We start from the raw sequence: 26,711 nt of genomic DNA, 5'->3' as shown, positions 1-26,711 counted from the left end.
ATAAAAAGCAGCTCGCTCCTTCCTGCAGCCAAGTCCCTGAGTGATAATCATCTCTGAAGCTGGCCGCCCCTCCCTCCCGAGTCACTAACTAACCCTGCTCACTGTCTCTCTCCTGTCTCTGCAAGGAAACATCTTGGCTTCGGAGAGGCCCATCCAGGGTGGCTGGGAGCTGCGGCCATCTGAGCCTCACTTCCTGCTTTCCCCAGACGGACTATGCTGGGCCTCGAGAGGTCATCCAGAATGTGCTGGAAAGGAGAGAGCGCTGGCTTGGAGTTGAGGACCCTGGCCGCAGCTCAGGGGCCTCCACTAATGTTCTTTGTGATGTGGACACACTACTTATCCTTGTGGAGTTTCAGTGTCCCCTTCTGTTATTTGAGGGGTGGGCTAAAGCTGTGGTTTCCAAATTCCCCTCCTTTTAACTTTTTAAATGTGGGGCAACACTTCTTTCCAAGGAAATTTTACATGGAACCTCAATGCAGAAAGCAGAACTGCTTGGTGGAAGTGGGAGTCACTCCCCACCCCAGCCCCATCCAGTCAGCATTTCCTGCCCCACCCCTCCCAGAGACGCCTTGGGAACCTGCAGGAACCCTTGGGTACCGTAGAACACAGTTTGAAAACTGTAGGCTCTGCTCTCAAAGGCCCTACCAGCTTCGGGATAAGGGGAAAATCTATACCTGCTGAGGGAAACTCCCAGGAGGTACCTTTGGCTGTCTCAAGTGAACCTGGCTCTGTCCTGCATGGGGGATGAATCCAGCTCGAAGACGACAGGCTCTCGTAACGACAACAACAACACAAATGATTTTGCTCCCGTTGAAGTTTCTTGAGCAACTGGCAGGCCGCCATAAATGTACTTAGGCGGAAAATCACCAGAAAAAAATGATATAATCTGACAGATTTTTCACAGACTTAAATATTCATGAATTAAAGGAATTGGCAGAAATTTTCTACATTATTAGCTTTCATCATGGCTGCAGGAACAGTTGGTATACTGGCTTCTCTTCAAGATCCATTAATCTCGTCCATCATAAGAGCAGCCATTTTAAAATTAGCTTTTTTTTTTTTTTTTTTTTTTTTTTTTTAACTGAGTGATGGTGTACGGGGGAGATGGGGAAATCAAAATGTGATTCCAGTTTAAAGGTCCATCCCCTCCTCACTTTACAATCAGCAGGGGAAACCAAACAGCATCTCAGCAGGATGGGGTCAGCGTGATTCTAGATGAGAGGACTAGTTCCTTCACACAGACAGCACATGTTCTGCCTGCTGAGCCCCGAGCCGTGGGCCAGCGACTGACAGGGGGTTAGGACAACTTTCTGGGAGGCTGAGACCAAGAGACCCAGTAGGGGCTTCTGGGTAAGGATGACATTTAGACCAAACAGCACAGTCTTTCTACCAGATGGCACTCAGGGTGCAGGGCTACAGAATAGCCAAGTAATAATATTCATTATTTATGGAGTGGCTGCTCTGAGCCGGGTACTGTGCTCGTTCTGGCATCCAAGGACTTGGAAGGTAGGTATACATACGTAATAGTTGAGGGAGTGAGTCAAGAGAGGTTAAGTCAGTTGTCCAAGACCTCACAGCCAGGGAAGGGCAGGCTCGTGATGCAGATCCAAGCCTGTGTGTCCCCAGAAGTACTGAAAACATGCCGTGTTAATCTCTGTGAAGGGCCATTCTCCCAAACACATCCAGAATCTGCCAGGAGGAAGCTGCTTCTTTCAAAGCACAGAGCAAAGTTGGGGGTCATATCATCCCTATAGAAACGTAAGACTCAGATTAATTTCTTTTCTTCCTCCCTCCTTCTCTCCCTCCCTTCCTTTCTTCCACCTTTCCATCTTTCCCTTCCTCCCTTCACCCCTCGTTGTTGTAAAATGAGGCCATCATATCAGCAGATAATTGTCGTTGAAAAGATAGCTCATTACTCACGATTTTGAAGAGGAGGGGGCATGCCACCCCATGCAGGGCTACATGGGGGAGTACCAGCATCGGTCAGGAGCCGAAAGAGTGAGGGGAAAACCTGAGCAAGAGTCTTTTCTGTGTTCCGAGACAAGGAACAGGTGGGGTCAGGTAAGTAGGTTTAGGATTAGCTAGTTTGGATCATTTCAGCGGGCTGTAGGGCACATGGACTGTCCCTAGTTGTCTAGTATCTGGCTCTGGGAGATTGGGGAAGGGGGATAATTGCCTGGAGAGTGAGAACCTGATAAAGGAAGTAGTGTGTGTGGCTGGGGTGGGGTTGGTTTGCATATGGAAGGTGTACTCACAAGCAAGTTGTTTACTATCTCTAGAAATTGACTAGACTTGGGAGGTGCAGTCTCTTCAGACTTAGCAAAGCCCCAGATGTCAAAGCATCAGAAATGCAGAAAATGAAAAGGCATGATTAATATCCTTCCTTCCAGCCGTCCATCTCTCCCTCCATCCATGTATTTACTGAGCTCCCACGAGCCAGGGCTGAGCTAGGCCCTGCGTGCCTCTGTAGGCCTTGCCCTGATTCACGCTTCAGGATGGTGCTGAGATTCACCTGCTCCTTACCTGTCAGCCCTCATCCCACGGGAAGACTTTTGGGTGCTGGACCAGGATTTCCCCAGCCTATTTCTGTACTCAGGTTTGCCTTGTTGTGCATCAGACAGGACTTAAGAAATTGCAACGGGCTGCTCTCGCTTAGGTGATATTCAAAATATTTAACATCTCAGGGGCAGAGGAGCCGAGCAGACCCAGACCTTAAGGAGCCTGTATAGCCAGATTGGGTGTGTTTTGATGGATGTCACCTGTCTGGATGAGACCAGCCCGGCAGTGCTGCTGGGAAGGGGGAGGTGGGTACAGTGCTTCCTGTCTGCCTGCTTGGAACCAGCCATCTCTCTGGGTCCCGGAATGTCTTTTTGTGGTTGAGGAGTGATAACTGCAGACAGATTGAGTGGGTGAGCTGGTGTTTGGGTAGCAGTTCTTAACGTTTATCGTCAACAATAATGATGATTAGTCATCATAATAATTAATAATTATTTACACTTGTATGGTGCTTATTTGTGGAGTATTTACTCCACGCCAAGTGCTTTCTAACAGCTTATAATTGTAGCCAAAGTTGACTGAGCTCTGCCGGGGGCCAGTCACCGCTGTGCTGAGGTCTGGCCGGACATTACCTTGTTCAGTGCATGCATCCCAGTAAGGGAAGGATATAATCGCCCTTTTGCAGGTGAGGAAAGAGATTAAGGCTCAGAGAGCTGAAGTAACTCACCCAGGCCATGCAGTGCATAGGAGGAAGAGGTGGGGCTCAAAATCCATTCTTCCTGACTCCCACCGCAGTTCTCTCCTATGCCCAGCCCGACCCTGTAGACCCCAGTTCCCGGGAGATCAGAAGGAAGGGTCAGGGCCTGCGGTGGTAGGCACAGGTACTCAGGCAGTGGAGGGTTCCCTGACCAGCTCCTGGGCACTGGGTGAGGAGAGGCGGCAAGTCTTAAGCCTGGGACTGGCTCTGTCTGTGTCCCAGGCCAGGTGGAATCATTAAAAGACAAGATTTCTGACTACAACCTTGCAGGAAAGCCTGTGTGAAATTCCGGGGCGTAGCCTGACATGAGTCTGAAGCCCCTGCACTAGCACCGTGGCCCCCGACAAAGCTACCATGACTGGAAACAATCCCCCCAAGCTTGGCTCTTAGGTATTTGGCCTTCAAAGTGGTTTCACGGCTGCCATCAAGAGTCCTCAGCCAAACCCCTCTAACCCCCACTCGGTTCACCGCTGGCACTATGTCATCCCACTAGGAGACACGCACAGAAACACACACAGAAACCCCTGGGGTGTGCTGTGTGGACGCTGGGAAAAACCCATGGGTCTTGTTTCACTGTACATTTCAATATTGCTGAGGAAGCAGCCTGGGGACTCGGGGGCTTTGGATGTAGGAGGTGAGGGTACCCATAGTTTTCCTGCCACCACAGAGTGTTTGCTTCTTAGAGGAAGACTTTCCTAGAAGTTCAGCCTCTTCCTGACTCAGTTAGACCAGGAAGGGTGGCAGGGGGTGTGGGATGGTGCCCAAGGGAGCCAAGGCTGGGTCCTCTCTTCTTTAGCAAATCTCAGGAGGAAGTGAGGACAGAGATGCTAGGGGAGGGTGGCAGTGCAGGAGCCCACAGTCAGCACGGGCTGGCCGAGCACCTGCCTCAGACACGTCGCAGAGCTGTGGGCAAGTGTTGGCCCTGCTGTCCTGAACCCCCTCTCTCTGCATCCGCCTTTGGCCTCTAGGATTAAACCCAAACTTCAACCCAGGGGGCGGTGGGGGTGGGACCAGACACTTCATCCACTGGCTCTGTCTCTAGGACTGGATGTGGTGCCCTCCTTCCCACCCTGATGTGCACCCCACACTCTGGCCAACCCAGACCACCCCCGCTCCCCTCCCCTTTGGGAAGGGAATGGTCTTCCTTTCTGTCCTCCGGAGCCCAGCCCTTGCTGGGCCCCCTCCTGACTGCCCCGTGACGAGGAGCCTCGTCTGTCCTCCCTCCCCTAGCATTGTCTACACGCCCATCTCAGCATTCGCCTCGTGTCAGGTGGAGTCTTACCTGTGTTCGTCCCCCTGCTGGATGGTGGGCTCTGTGAGGGCAGGGCCATCACCGAGTCATTTGTGAATAGGTGACACAGGGGCCGCGTGGGAGCAGCTTTGATGCACGAAGTGCCTGATCCCCCTCCCACACAGGCCCAACCCCCCAGCCCTGCTCTGGGCGGGCAGAGGCAGTGCAAGGGGGTTTGTGGGGGGCTGCACGCCCATGAGAGCTGGGGGAGACCAGAGGTTCATGGGGTGTGATCCCCAGTGGGGACAACAGGAGCTGTCTCCCAGGTCGCACTCAGTCAGAATTCTCCGCTGGGTGGGATAGGCGGGTGGGAACGGCTGGCTTCTGCACCATTGCCCTCTTCTGGCCTGACGCTTTTGCCCCTTGATTCACCTTCAAGAGCTCCCTGGCCTGTTATGGAACCCCCTGGCTGAGGCGGTGGTCTCCACTAGGCACCAACTTGCTGGGGGACCCCGAACCAGTGGCTTCGTTCTCTGCGTTAAGTTTCCAGTCTCTGAGCCACTTACTTGAAGGTGGTGTGAAGAGAAAATGAGGCGGGACACGTGAAAGTGCTTAGGAGGTCCCCTGTGCTGCAGGTGGCGCAGTGAGGTTAGGCTGGGTCACCAACACGTGCACATGGATGGGCCTCGGGGGCCGTCCTGCACGTCCCCTAACTAGAGCGGCCTTTCCAGTCTAGAACTCTACGGCCAGTGTGTGGAGGCTCACACTCGACTCACCAAAGCCAGGCCCTGCCTTCTAGGAGCGGTGTCAGTGGGGAGACTCGATCCCTGATTGTTTCCTTTCCCTCTCCCTGTCTCTCTGCCTCAGTGTCTCTCTCTCCAGCTCTGACTCTTTTTGCCTGTCTGTCTGTCTCTCCCCACTTCTCCTACCCTTCTTATTCTCAACCGTTCATCTCCTCTCTGTTCTCCCACTCACTTCCCCATTCCCCATTCACAGCTAAACCAGTGCCCCACCCCCTCCCCAGGATTTTTCCCGGTTGAGCCTGCACTGCTGATACCACCCGCTCCAGCTCTCCGGGGACACAGAAAAATACCAATAGCCTGCATGAGTGCCTGGGCTCTCGGTTCATCAGCAGAGGTTAAGTGCCCGTTGCCGCCAGAGAGGGATCCAGTGCAGGAAAGAAGCAAAGCCAGGCCCAGGGGCCACTTTCTTCTGCAGGAACATGCAGTGTTTTCTGCTCCCCGGTACCAGAGGTCCTCACGACAGTGCTGTGACACGAACAGGAAAGACGGTGGTGCTGCTGGCATTGGGTGGGTTACAGGTCTCTATGCTCAGTTTCCTCATCAGTAAAATAGGGATAACAATACCTACCTACTGCCTTTTTGGTGAGGTTTAAATAAGTCAATACCTTCACTGCCCAGAACTCAGCATGCACTGCATAAATGTTACCTATTATTGTCATTTGGTGTCATTGTTATCATGGAAGCCGTTGCTTTGCTGTGTGACGTTGCTGTGTGACGTTGGCTTTCCCTTTCTGAGCCAGATCCTCCTTTATAAAATAAGGATATATAGTACTGGTCCTCCAGAGCTTGGGAGGTTATTTCATGTAAAGCACCTTGCTTGGTGCTACTTCTCAGTGGATGCAAAGTTAACCCCCATTCTCTTTCCTCTTTCCTCTCCTCTTCTCCCTCCCTCCACATACGGCATCAGGCACTGAGGCCCAGGGAGGTGGCTACTGAGGCTGACACAGCCAGTCGCAAGTCTGGAAATAAAACAAGAGCTTGGGACTTGTCCTTTTTCTCGGTCCAGACTGGTCCCTCGGCAGACAATGCCTGGCTTTGCAGCTCAGTCTGAATTTCGCCTGCAGATTCTAAATTGGTGTGTTCCCAGAGGTTGCTGCTGTCTTGATTCCTCACTGATCCACGGTGATCGTCCTTATTACTTGGAGGAGACGAGTCCATCATAGTTGTAAAGCATGGGGACATTCATGGCTTTATGGATTTCCTCCGGCTGGATTATAATGCCGTCATTAAAGTCTTTAACGAGCTAGAAAAGAAAAGTAGTCCAGAAACGGGACGTATTCTTTCTGAGCTCTATTAATTCCTGTCTTTAGGCAGGACTGTACCAGCAGACTGACTCATCCCAGGTGGGAAGTCAATCTTGGAGCTCATCTCAAAGCCCCCCACCACTTGCATGCATTTTCCATTAGAGCGCACCACCCTCTTTTTTCTTGTGGGGTCCAGATTGGAATCTGGAATAGCCCAGAAGCGAAACTCTCCAGAACGGACACTCCTAGCCGCTTTGCCACCATGGTAGAGCACACCAGGTGCTGGGTCCCCAGGCCACCCCATCTGCCCTGAAATCCTGTTAGGGCGCGAGCATCTTTGCACCTGAGACCTGCAGGTGGTAGCAGCTCTTGAACCCAGGAAGAAGATCAGGGTTGGGGAGAACGGGTTGCAGATGGGGAGGCCTGACTAGGAAGCACCTGGGGGTTAAAGGTGAGACCTGGGATTAAGGAGAGTTTTCTGGAAGGCTGACCAAGGTAGTGTGTCAGCATCAGAGAGGGCTAGACAAGCACGGAAGTGTGAGAGCCTGGCTCTAAAGCCGGAATGTCTGGCTGAAATCCTTGCTCTGTCACTTACTACTGTGACCTAGGGCAAGTTACTTCACCTCCCCATGCCTCCGTTGCCCCATCTATACAAGGAGAATCATAATAGTGCCTATATCAAAGGAATGTTTGAAGATTAAATTAGAACTTACTTGTCAAGATAAGTACTTACTAAAGATTAAGTCTATGGTAAACGTCCCCTTGGCCAAACAATGAACGATGTAAAGACAATGCTGTGGCTGCATTGTCTTCTCTAAGCCTCGATCGCCATGCAGTCTGGAAGGGGGAATGTTGTATCAGTGGGACCACAGGTCCAGAACCCAGGGTCACAGCCCAGGTAAGGGGACAGACTACAGGCATCAAGCAGGGACACTCAGGAAGTGTCCTGTGCACCTGGGCACTGCAGCTCCTTCCTCCCCACCCTGCAGGGGTTGGTTAATCCTCAGGGACTGTGGTCCTGGGGCCTGCAGGCTGGGCAGCTGCTCCTGACTAAGTGGGAAGGGAAGGGACAGGGAAAAAAGCAGAGGAACGGCCGCCCTCCACACGGTTAGCTCTCGACAGCACCTTTTCATTAAACCATCTCTTTTGAAAGGCTCCAGTCCCCACCATAATTGAGGCTTTGGTTCCTTTCACTGCTGTCTGCTTGTTTCCAAAGAGCTGCCTCGGTGCCCCTCGGAACCTCTGACAGATTTCAGAGCAACAATTATGGAATCCAAAGATGCTTCTGGGAGGAGTATGTGTTTAGCCCTTTTCCTCACATGTGGTGTGCCTCGGGACTTGGGAGGGGGCTGTATTTGATCACAGCCAGCCTTCTCAGGCTGTAGGGCTGGGTCTCAAGGATCCCAGGAAGTAAGGTGGTTCTTTTTGTAGAAAAGTCTGCTGGCCTCCGGAGGCCCCCAGCTCCCACCCTGTCTCCCCATTCTTCTCTCTTTCCTGCATGCCAGTATTGTACTGGCTTTGAACTTGAATGCCCTAACGCATTCATCAGACAGACAGCACTTTTTGTCAAGGAGGCTTTGGGTTCTGCCTGCAAAAGAGCCATGAGGTCCAACAACGCAGTATCAGAGGCTCTGGCCGGCCCACGAGGGTTTCAAAGGCTGTAGATTCTGGCTGCTATTCAAGGACTGAATCCTATGTGCAGCCTCTTCTCCACGTGGTGCTGGCCTCTAACCACCAATGATGAACTCGGTGCCTTTGGAGGCAGCCACTGATTTCGTGACTAGGTAGTTCAGACCATTCATTGGTCCCCAGGACATGGGCACAAGGTCAGTGGCTGCACCTGTCCAGGGATATTTAAGTTGCACTGTTATTCTCCATCAGGTGGGGGCCAGCAGGCTGTGCTAGGGGGCTGGGTGGAATGCATATAAATATGAAAAGTCTCCCAAGGAACGCTGGTCTCAGCAGCTCGGTAGAAACCCATCTTGAGCCCAGCTGTCTGACAGAGCAGGAGACAGTTTGGGCAGGAGCCTCAGGTGCACAGTGGGGAGTGGGGGGTCACTAGGGTGTCCCCCTCACCCCTGCTCTGTACGGGGAAGGGCGCCCACACTCTGTACTCCACCCCGTAATCTAACTGCCCTGGGAGCTGAGTCTGATTGCCCACATTTCACAGCTGGAAAAGTGGATGCCTGGGAAGCCTAGGTACCTTCCCTCAGATGCCAGGGGCTTGGCCCACTTCATGGCTGGGCGTGGGCTTGCTGAGGAAGGATGCCCCACAGGAAGGGGCTTCTGCCACTTTGATGAGGATAACGATTAAAAAAAAAATCACAATTAGTTAACACTACTATTTCACTCTCTGTGTATCAGTTGTTATTCTAAGTCCTTTATGTAAATTATCTCATTTAATCATTGTAACGACCATATGAAATGATTCATGTTTCTTAACCCCTATGTTTTAGTGAGTAAACTGAGATCACACCGGCAGTTAGTAGCAGAGCTAGGGTCCAGGAAGAGCTAGCTCCACATTTATGTTCTGCTGTGTCTCAGGATTGCACATGCATAGTCTAATAAATCATATCTATTTCCCTTGGTAAGGAATAAATGTGGTGATGTTTGGATGTGCCTAGCGCTGAACTTGGCACATAATAGATGCTCATTAAATCTCTTCTACCGTGTCTTCTCCTGGTTTCCTCATCCCTTTCCTTCTAGGCCCCCATGTGAGCGTACACTGTGGCTACCGCAAAAAAGCTAGCAGCTGTGTCTGAGGAAGGCTGGGGGGATAAACATGGGCCGGTGTCTCTCTCCATTTCTCCCTCTGCATCTGGCATAGCCAGCACCCCGGCACACAAGCAGGTGTGGGTTCATTGTCCCCTGCCATTGACCTCTGACTATTTCCCAAGACAGGCGAGTAGGAGGGTGTAGCAACTGCCCATTGGAGGCTGTCAATAGGACGTGGGTTACAGGGTTCCTCCCATCTACCCTGGGAGGTTGTCTGCTTATGTTTGCATCCATTTCCTCATGGACACACTGGGGGTCAGAAGTTACGTGGCATGGCCTTTGCAGATCCACTGGAAGGACTTCCACTGTGTCTCACACCTAACGAAGGCCTTAGGTAAACTTCACACTCTCTTAACCCCTTTCTCTTGGCTTCTCAGGTTTTCCACCAGCTCAACCCCAAGGGGCTCAACCCCAGTTCCAGTTCCCCACAGACAGATTCAACCCTACTGGAACTCTGAGAAAGTTTCAAGAACCAGTTTGACCACAAAACTGAGAAGCAGATCTGTGAGGCCCGATCTGGACAGAGTGGTCATGGTAGCTGTCAGATGAGGAATCGAATTAGTCACAGCAGGAATAGGAGCCAGGCTGGGGGTGGAAACAAGCCCCGATGGGCTCTGCTCCAGGGCCTGGGATCCAGCTGGGGCAAGAACAGAGGCTGTGTTGCAATTTCACTGCAAATCAAATGGGTCATCTCTCGTGGGTGGCACTGTGCAGGGCTGCCAACCCTCATGTTTTTTTCATAGACGTGGAGATGGCATCGCCCAACTGCCCTGAGCACCAGGCTGTGAGATGAGGCTGGAGAGAAGATGCACGATAGGCGTCCTTAGCCACGCCAGTCACTCTGGAGGCACGGGGTGGAGTCAACGTTTGGACAAGTGGGGAGCAGTTTTTGGAGGAGCACTAGGCCAGAGCTCCCCGATCTGTTTTCAAGAGAGGAGGGAAACATTAGCCCCTCACCAATCTGGATTATTCCTGGTTGTGACACACAGGAGCCAACTCACTGGCCTGGGGCTGTCCCCTCCTCTCTGGCATGCACTGTGCCTTCAAAAGTGGTGAGGTAGGAAACATTGGCTGTGGAGTCCGACCAACCTGAAATTAAATCTCAGCTCTGCCTAAAACACTGCCTGGCCTTGGGTAAGTCATTGAACCTCTCCGGACCCCATTTTCCCTCATTTCTGGAAAAAACAAATAACAGCTTCTCAGCAGAGCGGTTGTGAGAAGTAATAAAGATAATGTGGGTGGAGGGATGGTATACAGTAGGAACTCAATAAAAGTTAGGCATGTTTCTCCTTTCTCTTACAACACACGCCATCCTCTGGCCACTTCCGGGGTTGTCCTCTTCTTATTGGTCATTGATTAAAAGGCCTCATTGGCTGACTACCCCTGCTTAGATCAGGGATCAGCAAGCTTTTTCTGTAAAGGACTGGAGTGTAAACATTTTAGGTTTTGGTGTCTTTTGCAACTACTCATCTGTGCTGTTGTAGTGCAAAGACAGCCATAGACGATAGGTAAATGAATGTGTCTATGTGCCAATAAAACTTTATTTATAAAAACAGGCAGTGGGCCAGATTTGGTTCACGGGCTGTAGTTTGTCAACCCCTAGACTAAAGTTTCAAGTCCAAACACACCTGCTTATCTCTCAAGGGACTTCCCCAGGCTTTCACCTTGTCCATCTAATCAGGTTTGCTCTCTTACATGTTCCCCAATCTGATCAAAGAAGACTCCCTTTTGACTTTGCTCATGAAGCGTTTAATCTTTCCTCCATTCCTTTGCTCGTGCTGTTCCCCCTGCTTAGAACACCATCCTATTTCCTCTCTGCCCTTCTACATCCCATCTCCAGTTAATCTCCCAGGTTGTCCTGTAAAACATAGGGCTCAGATCAAGGTCTCTTGATCCAACACTGAAGGAACATCCTTCAACATCCTCTAAGGCTGAGCTCAGGTCAGCTGTCCACAGGGCTTAGTCCCTTTACTGGGTTCCCACGTCCGTGCCATTGGTACCAGCATGACCCTTCTGTGGACTCCTGGTTGGATTGGTGTCTCAGTTTTAATGAGGCGCCCTTGAGGCGCAGTCCTCAGCTTTTCCACAGCCAACTCACAACAACTTGCACTTTCACCCGCTTGGTATCTTTGGGACTTCCTGCAAATGTGGATCCTAAAAAGTCTCAGGCATTATCTCTGCCTCTCTCTCATCCTCTTCATTCTTTCTTTCTGGAGCTCCGGTTAATTGTACCTCTGTATCATGTTATCTTAACCTCTCTATCACATTTCCATTTTTCTTTCCTCTCTCTTCCGATGCAGTTGGGGTAATTTCTTTAAATATCTCTTCTAATTCATTAATTCTTTCTTTATCTGTATCTAACATATCCACAGAATTTTTAATTTCGAAGATTATATTTTTTTCATTTATAGAAATTTGAGCCTTTATAACTATCTGCCTGTAATTTTTGGTAGTTTCTTATTCCTTGATCATTTTTTCCCCATTCTATCTTTTAAGTCTTGAAGCGTTTCCTACAAAGCTACTTTATGACCTACGTCGTTATTCTAATATTTGAAATCTTTGAGACTCTAAATCAGTGGTTTTCCAGTGGGAGCAATTATTCCCTCCAGGAAGACTTGGAAATGTTTGGAGACATTGAGACATTTTTCGTTGTCAAAACAGGTGTGTGTGTGTGTGTGTGTGTGTGTGTGTGTGTGTGTGTGTCCCCGCAGTGTGCCCACTACTGGCATCTAGTGGATAGAGTCAGCATGCTGCCAAACAGGCACAAGATAGCCCCCACAGTAAAGAATTATCTGGTCCAAAACTTCAGTAGCTTTGAGGTTGAGAAACCCTGGCTGAAATCTGTTTCTTGCTGTCTCTGCTGACTCTTGCTCATGGTGACTCATTGCTTTGAGTGTGATTTTTGTAGTTTCTTTTTGATGAAGCAGATTGAGCTTCACCCCTCCTCCAGAGAGGATTTCTATTTGCTCTTTGTAGCCACCAGGGGGCACCACCAACCTGGGCTCACTTTACTTTTCCTGCTTGGAGGGTTCCTCATCACATGGGTAGCTAGCATAGTTTCCGACCCCAGATTCCTGCGAGAAGTGGCAATATGAAATTTTATGCATTAGACTTAGATGGCCTGGAGCTGACATTCACGTGCTGACTTTGATTTCCTCACATCAACTAATGAAGATTTGAGCCTGAACACGAAAGAATGCGTTTCCAACAGGGCTTCCCTTCAGTCCACCCTGCACCCGTGTGTGCAAGTGTATGACTGTGCTATAGTATTTTGCTCTCTGTCATTTCCTAGGAGTGAGTAGAAATGGAAAAATGCAAGAGCTGGTGTGGGAACAGTATTTTTCCTAATCTTAATACAATTGGGCCAAAGATAGAAATTACTGGCATGACTAAGGCTGGCCTCCCAGACACCAGTACTCCTTTAACTCGATCGTGTCTGCTGCGTGGTCAGCTCTGAAGACAGAATGACATTACAGAGTGGACATTGTGTCGCAGAAATGGTTTTTAAAAAGTAAGGATTCATTAGTGATCATCTTATCTACAATTCCAAAATCCAGCATGATCTCAAACACCACAAGTTGATTTTGTCCATTCAGCACACACTCATTTGGCAGCAGAATCTGACTTGCACCGACCTGTGGCTATTTAGTCTTTATAGTCAGTATGAATATTCATGCATTTCGCTGCAGAATTATTGCATGTTTGACTATAAGGCACTGTCCCGGACTCTGCAACGACTGCTGTACAACACAGATTTTGTACATTACTGATTTTCAAAACACATGTGGTTCCCAGGGTTTTGGTAAGGAGTTACTAACCTACATTATTAGGTTTCAGGGAAAGGAGAAACCCTAAATCTTTCCCCCCGCACATGTGAGAATACATTTGCACACTCACACTCTACCTGCCAAATGTGTCCAAGTGCGTGTTGGATGACAACAGTGACTGTATTTAGTGTGATTAGCATCTCGTGATCACAGTGAGGCGAACGTACGGGGGTTTGAGTGGGACATATTTCTTTGGGTTCCTTTCCCTCTTTGCCCAATGCCGGGCAACTATTAAGTGCTAAGTGTAAGTATTCAGTGATTCCTTAAGAAATCTTTGGTTAGCACCAAAGAATTTGTCAAAACCCCATTATGTTTGTTTTTCAAATTACACCAAGAATACAGGAATACACTCTAATTACAAAAATAATACTAAAAACATACAGTGCAAAACAGGAAACTTCTCCTTTACCAAATACCCCTGCTCCCCTCCTGGGAAATAACCCTGTCAGCACTTAGAGTAAATTTTTCCTGTCCCATGTCTGGACATTTATATACATATGCATGTAGTTATACATATTTAGATTTTTTTATACAAATGGGATCATGCTGTACTGTATATTATTCTGCATTTTGCTTTTCTTCACTTAGTTATATGTCCTTTCATATTGGTACATATAGAACTATTTCATTCCGTGGTACAGAAACATCACAGTTTAAAATAATTCCTATTTTGTATAGGTTTCCAGAAGTTATAGTGCCAGGTCAAAGGGCATGTACATGTTCAATTTTGATAGGCACGGCCAAATTGTCTTTTAATAATCTCAACCAATTTATAGTACATAAGAGTGATTGTTTCCCTGATTTCTTTCTTACCAACATTTGATATTATTTAACTTTTGCTAACCTGATGGGCAAAAATAAAATGTTTTTCCAGGACCCATCAGCTCCAATCAAGTAGTTGTTTCAATCTAGTTGTGGAGGGCGCAGCTCGCACTGGCCCATGCGGGAATCGAACTGGCAAGCCTGGTGTGATGAACATCATGCACTAACCAACTGAGCTAACCAGCCGCCCCCAAATCTGATTGTTTTAACTTGCATTTCTTAGCTTATTTGTGAAGCTGAACATTTCTTTCTTTATCTGTTTGTTGAACGTGTACGTGTCTTTAATAATGAGCTGTTGGTTTATAATCTTTGCCCATTTTTCTGTAGTACTTATCCTTTTCTTAGTGATTTTTAGGAGCTCTTTATACATGCTCTATTTAATCCACTGTCTTTTACTTGAGGTGTATTTTACGTACAGTGAAATATGTAGATCTTCAGTGTAGAGTTTGAAGAGTTCTGACAAGTGTGCACACTCAGGAAATCATCACTGAAATCACAGTATAGACCATCTCCATTGCTCCTGTAAGTCCCCTCAGGCCCGTTTCTAGTCAACACCTCCAAGGGCAACCATTGCTCTGATTTCTGTCACTAGTGATTAGATTTGTCTCTTCTTGAACTTCGCATAATGAGGTCATACAAATAGGCATTTTTATATCTGACTTCTTATGCTTAACATATTGTTTTTGAGATTCATCCATGTTGTCCATGTATCTGTAGCTGGTTCCTTTTGTTGCTAAATGGTATCACATTGTCACCCTGGCCATTGTCCTGTTGATGGACATATGAGTTGTTTCCAGTTCAGGGCTATTATTTATAAAGCTGCTGTGCACATTTTTACACAAGTCTTTGTGTGGACATATGTTCTCATTTCTCTTGGGTAAATACCTAAGAGTAAAATAACTGGGTCATTGGGTGAGTCAATGTTTAATCTTTCTTAGAAACTATCAAGCAGTGTTTTAAAGGGGATGCACCTGATGTGTTTTAAATATATTTCAAACACTTCACCTTGTCTGTTACTCATGTTTTAACATTATAGGATGTTGTCCTTTGTCATAGTTGTTTTGCATTTCTTTTTTCTTTTGAATAACCTTAGTCTTTTCCTTTATGTATTCTGAGGCTTGTGTCTTACACAGGAAGGTTTAAAAATTCTTTTAAAAATATTTTTAAATGTCCTTTTATTTTTTTTTTTTTTTTACATTTTGCTCTTTATTCTATCTAAAATTTAATTTTTTGTGTGATATGTGAAAAAAATGAATCCTAAACCAAACCATACAAGGTAGGAATTGTTATCCCATTTCACAGATAAGGAGACTGAGACTCAGAGAGACGATGTGACTAGTTCAAGCCACACAGATAGCAAGGAGTGGATCTAAGATTCATAAGCAAATTTGACTTCTTTAAAGTTGTTTTCTCTCCCAGGACTCTAGGCTCTCATCTACAAACTTAACATAAATTCTGTAGCTAAGAAGGGGAAATAGCAATACGTATATACATACACACACACACACACACACACGTGTGTGTGTACACACTCATATATAAAGAAACACAGGAAGAATAAACTAGAACTAATGGAAGGGGGTGGTAACAGAGTGGAGAGCATTGGTATAGGAAGAAAACTTCTCCAAATAGGATTTTAAACATAGTTTTGTGTTTTTAACCATGTACTTGATGTATATGTTCAAAAATCAAATGAAATTAAATTAAAAAACTGGGAAAAAACAACCCCCTGAATTGTGCACAAACATAAACAAATGAACCTACCTGTAAATTAATTTGAGAGAATAACTATACAACAAGAAAAATTATTATAATTTTTAAAGTAGAACTGATAATAATATGAACTCATTTTATTTTTCTCACCTCTGTCAACTGAAAGAGCCTGGAAACAAGAACCCCAAGAGCAATGAAACCACCCAGTGTCTAAATCTTGATTTCTAAGACCAGTACCCACCAAAAGGAACTCGATTTTTCTGGAGAAATGACTGATTCCAGATGTGAGAAAAGGAAAGTACAAGGCAAGACTGGGACATCTTATTGTTCCAAGAAGCCCAGTGGGGTCATGTCTAAGAGATGCAGAAGCAGATTTGAGGGCATCTCTCTGGCTAAATTTAGGATTACTGAGCATCACAAAAACTAATGATGGTAATGAATTAAAAAAATAGAAAATTTGTTTATAATTTCACATTAAACAAATAGAAAAATGCATGAGTTAAGTGTGCGCGTGCGTGAGAAAGAGAGAGAGAGAAAGAGAGAGAGAGAGATCCTTTTTTACAAAGAATACCAGATGAGAAATGTGGACAGAATGACAGAGTTAGAAAGTCATTATCATTCACCTTCCAGGTAATTCTTGATTCAGGCAGGGATCACTGATGGCTGCTAAAAATCCCTGGGTGGGAGGTTGTTGAGGAACAAGGTATTTGTGTAGCTCCCCCAGATTATTTACTAATTAAAAACGGAAAAATGTGCCATTATAATAGAGAGATATGGTGGTTACAAGCTTATCCAACGGATCAAATTTAGCATCATTAATGAGCAGTAGGACAACCTGCCATCACAGGCCCCCTGATGTAAGGGGTCGAGAAGAGCGTGACTCACCTCTGGAGTGTTCTTGCCAACGTGTTTAGCCTTTAGCCTCAACTCCCAGCTCACAGGATTCACAGGGCACAGAGGAACAGGTTAAATGACAGCAAGAGAAGATAACCAGGCCGATCCACGATGTGGGCCATTCTAAAAGACTTAAGGTGCGGACTCTTCAGCAGGTCAGAGCCAAGGCCATTTTAGCACAAAAGAGACCCAACAGCCACATGTGCTGTGGGACACTTCTGAGGATCCTGCTGAAAACAAATCAACCCACCAACCAAACAAAAAATCCGTGAAAGATGCATTTGGGATGATTGGGAAATGTGATTGTGGATTGGAGATGGAGGTTCCACGGAATTATGGTGTGGCAATGGCTGTGTCACTACGGAGGATAGCCTTCTGAGAAGACGTGAGCTGAGCAACCAAGGAGCGAAGTGTTGTGTGGTCTGTAACCTATCTGCAAACTATTCAGCAAAAACAGATGTTCCTAGAGCGGGAGAAAGCAAGTATGCACAACTTGCACCAGCAAGTTACAGGGGCAGGAGCAGGGGAGGCCAGTGAGGTGCCTGGGGAGCGCCACTGACGAGACAGCATGCTCAGGGCCACCTGTGCCTGCAGACCTCGGGAGCGAGCGCCCCTGCAACGCTGCCCCAAGCACCTGGTCCTGGACTTCGTGCCCAACCTGGGTAGCGGGAAAATGGGCGCTCGTTACGTTAGTCCTTCCATTTTTGTGTGGGCTTAAACATGATGAAACCATGCAAGTGTCCACCGATGACTGAATAGAGTGTCTGTACAGTGGAATATGATTTAGCCATATTCATATTCACTGAAGTCTCGGTGAATACTGTAAGTGGATGAGCCTCAGATACATTATGCGAAGGACAGGAAGCCAGACAAAAACGGCCACATGTTGTATGGTTCCTTTTATATGATATGTTCAGAATAAGCAGGTCTATAGAGTCAGGAAGCAATTTAGAGGGTACCAGGGGATTGGAGGAGGAGGTGGGAATGGGGAGTGATTATTTATGGGGTGACAAAAAGCTTTGAAAGTAGAGAAAGCTGGAGGTTGCACAGCATTCTGAATGCACGGAACTGTATGCTTCCAAATGGTTAATTGCATGGTATGTGAATTTCACCTCAAAAAAGTTGATCCCAACAAAAAGATAAGGACTAAAGCGGTCAGAAGTCAGGAATAAACATGATGCATTTTCAAGAGTGATTAAAACTGCCCATGTAGGCATACAAAGGAATGGTGCCCTGGGGTGAGAAGGCAAAAGCAGTGATGAGTCAGGTGACAGGAGCTAGCACGGACTGTCAGATGACCCGGGTGCATTCACTTCTCCCCTTGAGCCTGGGTTTCTCCACCATCAAATAGTCTCTAGGTTTACCCTAGTGCTGCTGCTGCTCCAAGCCTTTGCTCTCCCACCAGGTAACTCGGCCACAGGTAGGCTACAAGAAGCAGACTCTCCCCTCCCAGTGAACCTGGGCCCTGCTTGTCAAGTTACAGGGAAATGGTCTCCTGTTCTGGGAACTCACTGGTCCCTTTTTGGACCTGACCCCGAGAGCAGGGTTCCTGTGTGTGACACAGTGATGCCAAGTGTCCCACAGGTGATGTTGATTCCGTCGGGAGCTGTGGTTGATGAAACAGCTTCTGAAAGCTCTGGCTGGGACGGCACCTCCAATTGGCTCTTCCAGGGCTCCAGGGTCTGTGGTATGTGTGGCTCTGGCATAAAAGACATTGGTGTGTGCTTCTGTTTGGGTGTGTGGGATAAAAATGACAGAACCACCAATTTGCTGAGCAGTTACTATGTGTTACACTGTGTTAAATGCTGGGCAAGTGTCCTCTTAATGGCCGTCTGACGTGGCCGCTGTTATGGGGTCCAAATCACCAAAAGGAGAAGGAACGTCAGACAAGTTAGGTTAGTTCCCAGGGCATCCATACCCACTGGTGAGTGGTGGGACCCCCTATGTCCACGCTGCCAGTGAACGGGCAGGAAGGGATTGCTGTCTGTGAAACACCTACTGTGCACCATACCGGCTCAGCTCAGAATCCAAATCTTCTCACTGAATGTTTGCAAATGACCCCACACAGCAGGCATTCTGTGTGCAACCTTTCCACCAAGGAGGGAGCTGAGGCTCAGAGAAGTGACACTGTGCAATGTCGCACAGCCAGTAAGCGAGAGGTCCGGATTCAAGCCGGCTGTGCAGTCTCACTGAGGAGGCCTTCCGCAAAGTGAGAGTCCCTGTAGGTGTCTTTGTCTTGGGCCTCCCCTTCCATTTGCTTCTCTGAGGAGCATTTCAGCCTCATGGGGTGAGAGGAACAGGAAAGTCCTGTGTCTGTCTAGAAAAATAAGCAGGGCTGAGAGGTGGCCTGCGTGGCAGCCGAACAGAGGCCTGGCTGTGTGAAGGACTTCAGGACTCCCCGCTGCCACTGGCATCTCCTCCTTAGAGGAGCAGCAGCCTGGCTTTGATGCTCCATGGAGTATGGAGGATGGAAATTTCCAGAAGGGAGGACATTCATGGCAGTTGGACTGCTCACAAGCCAGGAGCATAAATAGTTCTCTGAGGAACTCCAAGGGACGGCCACGGATGTGGACAGAGTTCTCTGGAAACCCTTATGTGTCCAGGGTGAGAAAGCTGCTAGAGCTGCCCTGTTCTCTGAAGGTCCCCACCAAATAGGGTTGGGCCAGGACTGGGGAGACAGGAAGTCATAGCCTCAGTGTTTTTGATTGTCTCTTGTGGGCGGCCTGCGTTGCGCCACGGGGCAGGGCCTCTCCTGTGTGTTCAGCAACAGACTCAGCTCTAGAAAATGCCCGGGCTTCCAGACGCCCCTGGCCGTTCCGACTCACCAGGTGTGAACCACTCACTTCCTCACTGCTCACACAGCAAAACCGGTTGAGTCTGGTTGACACTCGTTCCTGTCAGCCTCTGCCCACCTCCTTGCCCCTGCTCACCTGTTCTGGGCATGGATGGCAACTCTTCTGAGTGGCTGGGCCCTGTCCCTCTAGAGACAAAGCCTCTTCCTGGGGCCGGGCACTGATGTCGCCCTAGGTTGTGGGAGGGGTCCTGAGGGTGTGGGCTCTTGTCCTGGGTGGGAGGACGTTATGTGGGGGTGGGAGGGAGGGGACACACAGTAGCCTGAATGGGCAGTAGTTAATGGCACAGACCAGCTGCTAATGAAGTTTCCCTTCTTCCTTCTTCTAGAGCAGGCTGGGGCTTGCCAAGAGGAAGCGTCTGTCAGCCTCTGGTGGATTTCTAAGGGGAACGCCGGGTTCCCATGTCCCCATCTCGGCTTTGGGGTTCAAACCACGTCACAGGGATTAAGCCCTTACTTGGGATCCAAGGTATGAGGGTGTGAGCATAGAGGAGGAAAGGGTCTCGGCCCAGGCCTCTGACATGAGAGATGATGCAGAAGGAGACTTTCCGGCAGGTGGGGGAACCCCCTCTAGCCTGGGAGGAAGTGCAGGTCCTGGGACTGAGCTAAATTGGAGGGGATAGCCTGTGAAGTACCTGCCCCACCAGGTCGGCCGGATCCAAGGGGGGAGCCCCCACCTGCCTGATCCTTCCTTCATCCTTTCCATCCATCCATCCATCCATCCATCCATCCATCCATCCATCCATCATCAAGTGCCTGCTATCCACCAGACTCTGACCTAGAATTGGGAGCAAGAGGTAAATTAAGACGTGGTTGCTCTCACAGCCTGGAAGGGAGAGACAGGAAAACAAGTCCTAAAGGAGGGGTGTGCAAAGCAGATAGCTGCATAGTCAAACCCAGGGGACGGGCTGGCGATGGGCGCTGCCCTGGGGGCCAAGGAAAGTCTTCACAGAAGAAAAAACATTTGAGCAGGTTCCTGATTAGCCGGGCAGGAAGGAAAGGCAAGAGCATTTCGGGCCGAGGGACTGGCGGGTGCAAAGGCCTCCAAGAGCTGGATATGTGGTCTGCCTGACAAACAGTCTGGTAGGGTGTTTACCTCAATGGGGCAAGTAGGAGGAGATGCTGAAACAAACGGGCTGCCCAGAGCGAGGCAGCCTTGATACCATGCTGAGGAGGAAGACAGGGCCCCACATGCTTGGGGTGTGGGTGAGTGCCTGTCCCACTGGCTCTGGGGGCACTTTGAGGGTTTCGAACCACCCAGCCTGGCCTCCTGTAGGGCTTTCCCTCCTGGGGATCCTCTCCTATGATGGCCACTGTGGTCTGCTCCCACTCTGGCCAGGGCCATGTCCATACTGAGATGGCAAGGAGGTGAGGAGATGGCTGCCACAGTATCCGGGAGCTGACCCCAGCAGGCAGCCCGTGGCCCCAGACGTGTGGATTCCCAGAGCAGGCCCAGCTCACCAGGAAGGGAGGGACTGGCCTGCCCCCACCTCTGTTCTCATCACACCCCAACCCAGCCTCTAACAAGTGAGTGCTTCCAAGTGGATTCATTGTCTCGGCTCCAAAAGGGCTCCATGTGTGCTCCCTTGCCAGAAGAGGAGCCGCCTCCATTTCTGTCCCTGCCGTCCATTGTCACTGCTGCCCAACATCTTGGCACGGAGCCCGGGCACGTTGTTATCTCAGGCCCGGTGCTGTCACCTTTTATTACAAAACCTTCAGAAATTCTGCGAATCGTCTCACCGGTTATCATGCTCCCCACAACCGCCTGCAGGAGCCTCTGGGCCTGAACCACAAGGCGACCGCAGTGCATCGGAGACTTGCTCTGGGCCCAGCCTGGGGCCCCTTCCTCCCTGCTCCTCCAGCCTCAGCTCACCATGCTTCCTTTTCTCTCTTTCTTTTTCTTTCTCTAAACCTTACAAACTGAAGCAAATCACCACAAGGTGCTGGGGGTGGGGTGGAGAGTGGGAGGTGGGGGATGTGGCGTGGGGCGGGTGGAGGGGTTGGGGGTGAAACACGTGAGGGCCGTGAGAGCCGCTGAGGCTGGTCCAGCAAGGAGGATGGGGTCATAGCAGGCCTGAGGGGATCTGTTTGGAAGGAGGCTGGTAGGGAGGGACGGAGAGGTGAGGGGGTGAGGGAGGGACAGGTCTTTAGCCGACTGGATCAACCAGTTCTTCCCATTGAGTTTCCTCTGGCTTCCAGAAAGTACCTTCAGCCAAGGAGCCTCTCAGGAGAGTGGGGAGTGAGGTTCATGCATGCGCGTGTGTGTGTGTGCGCGTATGTGTGTGAATCTGTGCCTGTGTGTGCGAGTGTGTGTGCACTATGTGTGTGTGTGTGTGCACACGCATGTAGAGGGAATGTGTGTGCTAGAGACAGACAGAAACCCAGAATGACACAGAGAAGAATTTATGTGAGAAATAAACAGGCAGTTTTAGATTTTCCTTAAATTCTAGGTTTTCCTCGTTCTTCTCCAGTCTCCCTACTCCCAGTGACTGTCATAGAGACTCCTTTACAGTAACTGCTCAGTTAATTGAAGAAATAAAAACCCAGAATCTGACATGCTATTGCTTAGAGATAGGTGAGGCCCAGCAAGCCTGTTAGGGGTTCAGTGATCCCTTGCCCTTTTCTCCCTCCAGGGCCTGACCTGTGAAGTTTACACACGGTGGCCATAGTTCCAAGAACCTGAGTCTCAGCTTGTTATGGCCAGGTGAGCAGCCGGCACCCTTAGCAGGTGCACTCACAGTAGCTCCCCTCTCTACCGGTGAACCCCTCCCAGGACTGTTTGCAGAGAACCTCCCTCCCCAGCCCATGTCTAGGGGAATCCCATTCTCTGTGAGCAGGTGGAGAGGGAGAGCAAGACAGTTTCTTACGACTCCATCCTTTGAAACCCATGTGTTCCTCCTTCAACGGAGAAACTTCTTTTTTTTAATTAAAGTGTAGTAGACATACAATATTATATGAGTTTCAGTTTTACAACACAGTGAGTTGACATTTATATACCGTACGAAGTGATCACCGTGCCAATTCTAGCAGCCTTCTGTCACCGTTCAGTTATTACAATATATTGACTATATTCCCTGTGCTGTGCATTACATCCCTGTGACTTATCTATTTTATTCCTGGGAGTTTGTACCTCTTGATCCCTGTCATTTTTTTGCACAGACCCCATCCCCTCCCCTCTATCAACCAACAGTTTGTTCTCTGTGTCGACGAGACTGTTTCTGTTTTGCTTGCTCCTTTGTTCTGACCTTCAGATTCCACATTTAAGTGAAAGCAAATGGTACTTGTCTTTCCACTGGCGAGACTTTGGATCACTCATATTTTAAGAGAAATGACCACAATGAGATGAGTGTCTGCTTCCCTAGCTGCGATACGACACTAGGAATAACCGGAAGGCTCTTTGCAGTGTACAAATGACTTCCACATCCGGGATCAGAGTGTCCGCTCCGCCCTGTGCAGGAGGCAGGCTCATCCTTGTCTTACAGGAGAGGAAACGAGGTAACTTGCTAAGGACCACACAGTCGGGGCAGGTGGGGAGCAGGTCTGCCCAGACTCCTACCCCAACCAGAGCAAGAGTTCTTGGGCTGAGAAAAGGAAGGACAAGGAGGTGGAGGCCGCATCGTGACCTGGGAGTGTGGGGCCGAGGCCAGCCACCACCAGCACGAGCGCCATCTGCTTCTTACTAGTTTATGTGTCCCCAGCAAAAGGCACATACAATTGTTTACATACAATTTCAGGAGCTCAGAGGTACTTACCCAGGGAGAAGGAGGGGGCCCGGAAAGGGAGACAGGACAGGACCAAAGCCGGTGGGTAGCTGAGCCCTTTCTGTACAGGTGAGACTCTTGACTCACTTAGGGGGAAAGCAACTTCTGAGAAAATGGGGTTTTTCCTCCCAAGCTCAACGTAAGACATGTGGGATTCAGGAACACCCTGCTTCTCTTAACAATTTGTTCTTCGCAACTCCACCCTGCCATGCAGTAATTGGTGATGACATGCCAGCAAATGACCCAATGACAGCTAAATCAAAGCAGCGACCAACAGGGTGTCATAAAAGAAGTAACAGCCATAACCCCCTATCATAATGTAAAATATAAAACTATTCTTCAAGTCCTATAAAATGGACATAAATGTTTACTTCATACTATGATTACAAGATGGGCCCCGGTTTGCTATAAAATCTGAAGATGGGGAATAAAATGTCTACCTTCACTGTATCACAAATTCAACCTAAACCAGTACACTGTCTTTAATAAGCATTAGTTAAAATTTTACCTAAGAAGACTTTTTTTCATCATGTTACAATTTGGAAGTGTTTTCAGAGGCAAAGGCTAATATCCGAAAAACAAAAACTATTAAAAAAAAAAAAGTTGGCGCGGGCGTCCCCTTTTTCTTTTAGATATTTGCCTGTGGCAAAAGGGACCTTTCTTTGAGGCTGCATCCAGGGCAGTAGCAGGAGAAACAGTTGCTCTGGGAATGACGGCACCTGACCTGTACCAGGCCATAGTCATGGGTAGGGGCCACCTGCATTTTCCACGCAGGTACTGGCGTGCCCAGAGGTGCAGTAACCTGCCCAAGGTCATCCAGGGTCAAACGCAGGCCCATGGCTCTCGAGAGCCACTATTCTTTCAACTACGGAGTCCTCTCTGACACTGGTAGAACTGGTGGAACAAATAACACCAGGGGGGGAGAATGGCATGTGAGTATTATGTAATTGCAGCACAAGTTGGAAATTGTGGGAAAAACGTCCAGCTGTGTTTCTGACCCCCTGGTAGGCAGAGAGATGCAGGGCAGGGCAGGGCTGAGGCAGAGAGATGCCAGGGTGGGCACAAGACGTCAAGGCCACACCTGCCCCTTTGGGGAGCAGTGGGCCTCCTCCGACCGTCTCCTTGCTCAGTCACCCTTCTCTGGTCTGTCTTTTCATTTCAGCGCTCTGGTCCCAGCTTGGGTCTGAGAAGCTGTGTGACCTAGGAAAGGGAACGCGTGTCCTTTGCGAGCCTACTCTGTCATGTGCTTTGTGGCTGCCTTTGGTCCTCATAGCAGCCGTGCAAGATCAGTGTTCCCTGGTCTGTGGGATTGATGTGGAAGCTTCGTTTACCCAGGTGGGAGGCAGTGGGGCTGGCAGCTAGAGGCATGTCCTTCTCCGAAGTGCAGTGTTCTCTCTACACGCCGGGAATAACAGCAGTGACGGGCTTTTGTGAAGAGGGAAAGGTGACGCTTGCAGAGCTCTTAGCACAGTACACGGCAGCCGCTGAGGGCTTAACGAACGCCAGCGACGGCCACTGTTGGGAGGTCGGGCTGGGGCACATCCCCACGTGGGCCTCTCTCCAGCCCTCGGAGGATCTCGTGCGAGATCCCTGTTTTATGATTTACAAGCTGTGTGACGTTAGACAAGTTACTTTCCTCAGGCCTCAGTTTCCTTTACTGTAAGTCGGGACTATTTCTTTGCAAGGTGGGCATTGAGACTCGAGTGAATCAGAACTGAAAACATTTACTAAACTATGAAAAGTAATATTAGTGCCAGGTGGGTCCTAGACTAGTCAGGGGGAGCATTTATTAAATTACATCAATGTCTAACCAAGATGCCCTACCCCTGCAACTAATAAAAAATAATAACATTGTAACTGAAAAAATTAAATAGGGGGGGAAGGTGAAAGGGAATAAGAGGTCCAAATTTCCAGGTATAAAAGAAGTAAGTCATGAGGATGTAACGTACAGCACAGGGAATATGGTCAGTCACGTTGTGATAGCGTGGTACAGTGCCAGATGGTTGCTGGACTTATCATGGTGACCACTTCTTTAGGTGTATGAATGCTGAATAACTATGGTGTACCCCTGAAACTAATATAATACTCTATGTTAGCTATATTTTAATAAAAATCTTTAAAAAATAGTAATATGAAGAGTTAAGTGTTAGCTGGTGTTTGAATAGGTGTTGGTCCATGTGTCACGCTTAGTTCACTTTGGGGTTTAAAGGACAGAACCCTAACCCCGAACTTCCTAGGAGAACAGACCCAGGAAACAATCAACACCCGATAAATGCACAAGAGTTAGGAAAGAAGGGGAGTGGGAAGGGAGCTGACATGTATTGACATGTACTGTAAGCCTCGCCTAATGACAGACGTTTCAGAGATGCAATCCAGGGGTCCCAGCCCCCCAGCCTGTGACTAGAAAATCTTGACCTTTGTTTCATTGCCCCTCCCCCACCCCAGTGCTAGAAATGAGCGTTCCCTGGGTATTTCAGGGCAGCAGCAGTCACTTGTGGTGCCCACCCCACCCTTCCTCTCTTGCTCTCATTCTCTGCCTGTGCCCATGGCTCCTACCCAGCACGACCCCTGCTGTGTGAGGAAGCCGGGCCCCCTCGGCCACTGGAACGCAGAACTCCAGGTAGAGGAGGGGAGGATACACTTCTCTCCACCTCCATGCCACAGGCTGTGTACTTCTGTCCACAGTCCTATAAAACCTTTAAACTTCTGACTCTGAAGCTTCTTCTCAGAGCTCAACCCAGTCCCAGGAGCCAGGCGAGACGAAGACTCATATCCTCTCTCTTCCTCTGCTCTCCCCTCAACCCACACCTCCCACCCAACATCTTTTCTCCCTCTGCACGTCGGGGGATATCACGGATACTGGAGAACGTGGGTGGGAGCGTCATCTACCTTACTCGTGTCTGGACTCAGTCTCAGCAATTTCTGAACACCGTGCTACATCCCCACAGAGATGCTGTGAGATCGATATTATTAACCCATTTTATAGATGAAGACACCAAGGCTCAGAGAGGAAAAGCTGGGCCAAGGATACTTAGCTAGGGAGTGGCTAAGGTGGGTTTCAGACACAGTGCTGTTTGGTAACACCGTGCTTCTGGAAGCCAAAGGGGTGAAGCCCTGACCAGTGTCAGGTGGTAGGGGTCTTCTGAGTCCCCTCTGCCTGGCCACACAGGTATTAACCGATGCCCACTGGCCTGACCTCCAAGCCCATCTGATGGGTCCTTCCCAACCTTGGGTTTAATGATGCGTACCCTCAAGAAAGTCGGGTAATTCACCTTTCACAGAAGCCCAGTCTCCCTCAGTCGTTCAGTACACCTCAAGAGGCCGCCCCGAGGTTAATGAAGGTGGACTTCCTGTTCTTGGTTCTTAGTGATAAAGTGGCCTTAATCCGGGTCTGCAGCAGAACTTCCTCCCACCCTTTTTTCCCACGAATTCCTTCTCTTCTTATTTTCTGGTTCTTAAAATGTAAAATGCCCAAGATAGCGCACCTTTCTTCTTCCTTTTCTTCCCTGCCCTTTGTGTCTCTGAATCCTCAGATCA

The 26,711-nt window shown here is 48.9% G+C and overlaps 1 long non-coding RNA gene across 1 annotated transcript; it reads left to right on the top strand.

Moving 5' to 3' along the window:
* Positions 1–9,557: 9,557 nt before the first annotated feature.
* LOC117023811 (uncharacterized) lies at positions 9,558–22,896 on the top strand. Its single transcript, XR_004423264.1, has 4 exons — positions 9,558–9,640; positions 10,050–10,440; positions 22,047–22,117; positions 22,665–22,896. It is a non-coding gene; the product is annotated as an uncharacterized LOC117023811 (long non-coding RNA).
* The last annotated feature ends 3,815 nt before the right edge of the window (positions 22,897–26,711 follow it).

This window comes from Rhinolophus ferrumequinum, chromosome 6 (genome assembly GCF_004115265.2).
Source record: "Rhinolophus ferrumequinum isolate MPI-CBG mRhiFer1 chromosome 6, mRhiFer1_v1.p, whole genome shotgun sequence".
Classification (NCBI taxonomy): Eukaryota; Metazoa; Chordata; class Mammalia; order Chiroptera; family Rhinolophidae; genus Rhinolophus; species Rhinolophus ferrumequinum.
Note: the sequence above shows the minus strand (reverse complement) of the source record. Positions and strands in the feature narration are given on the sequence as shown.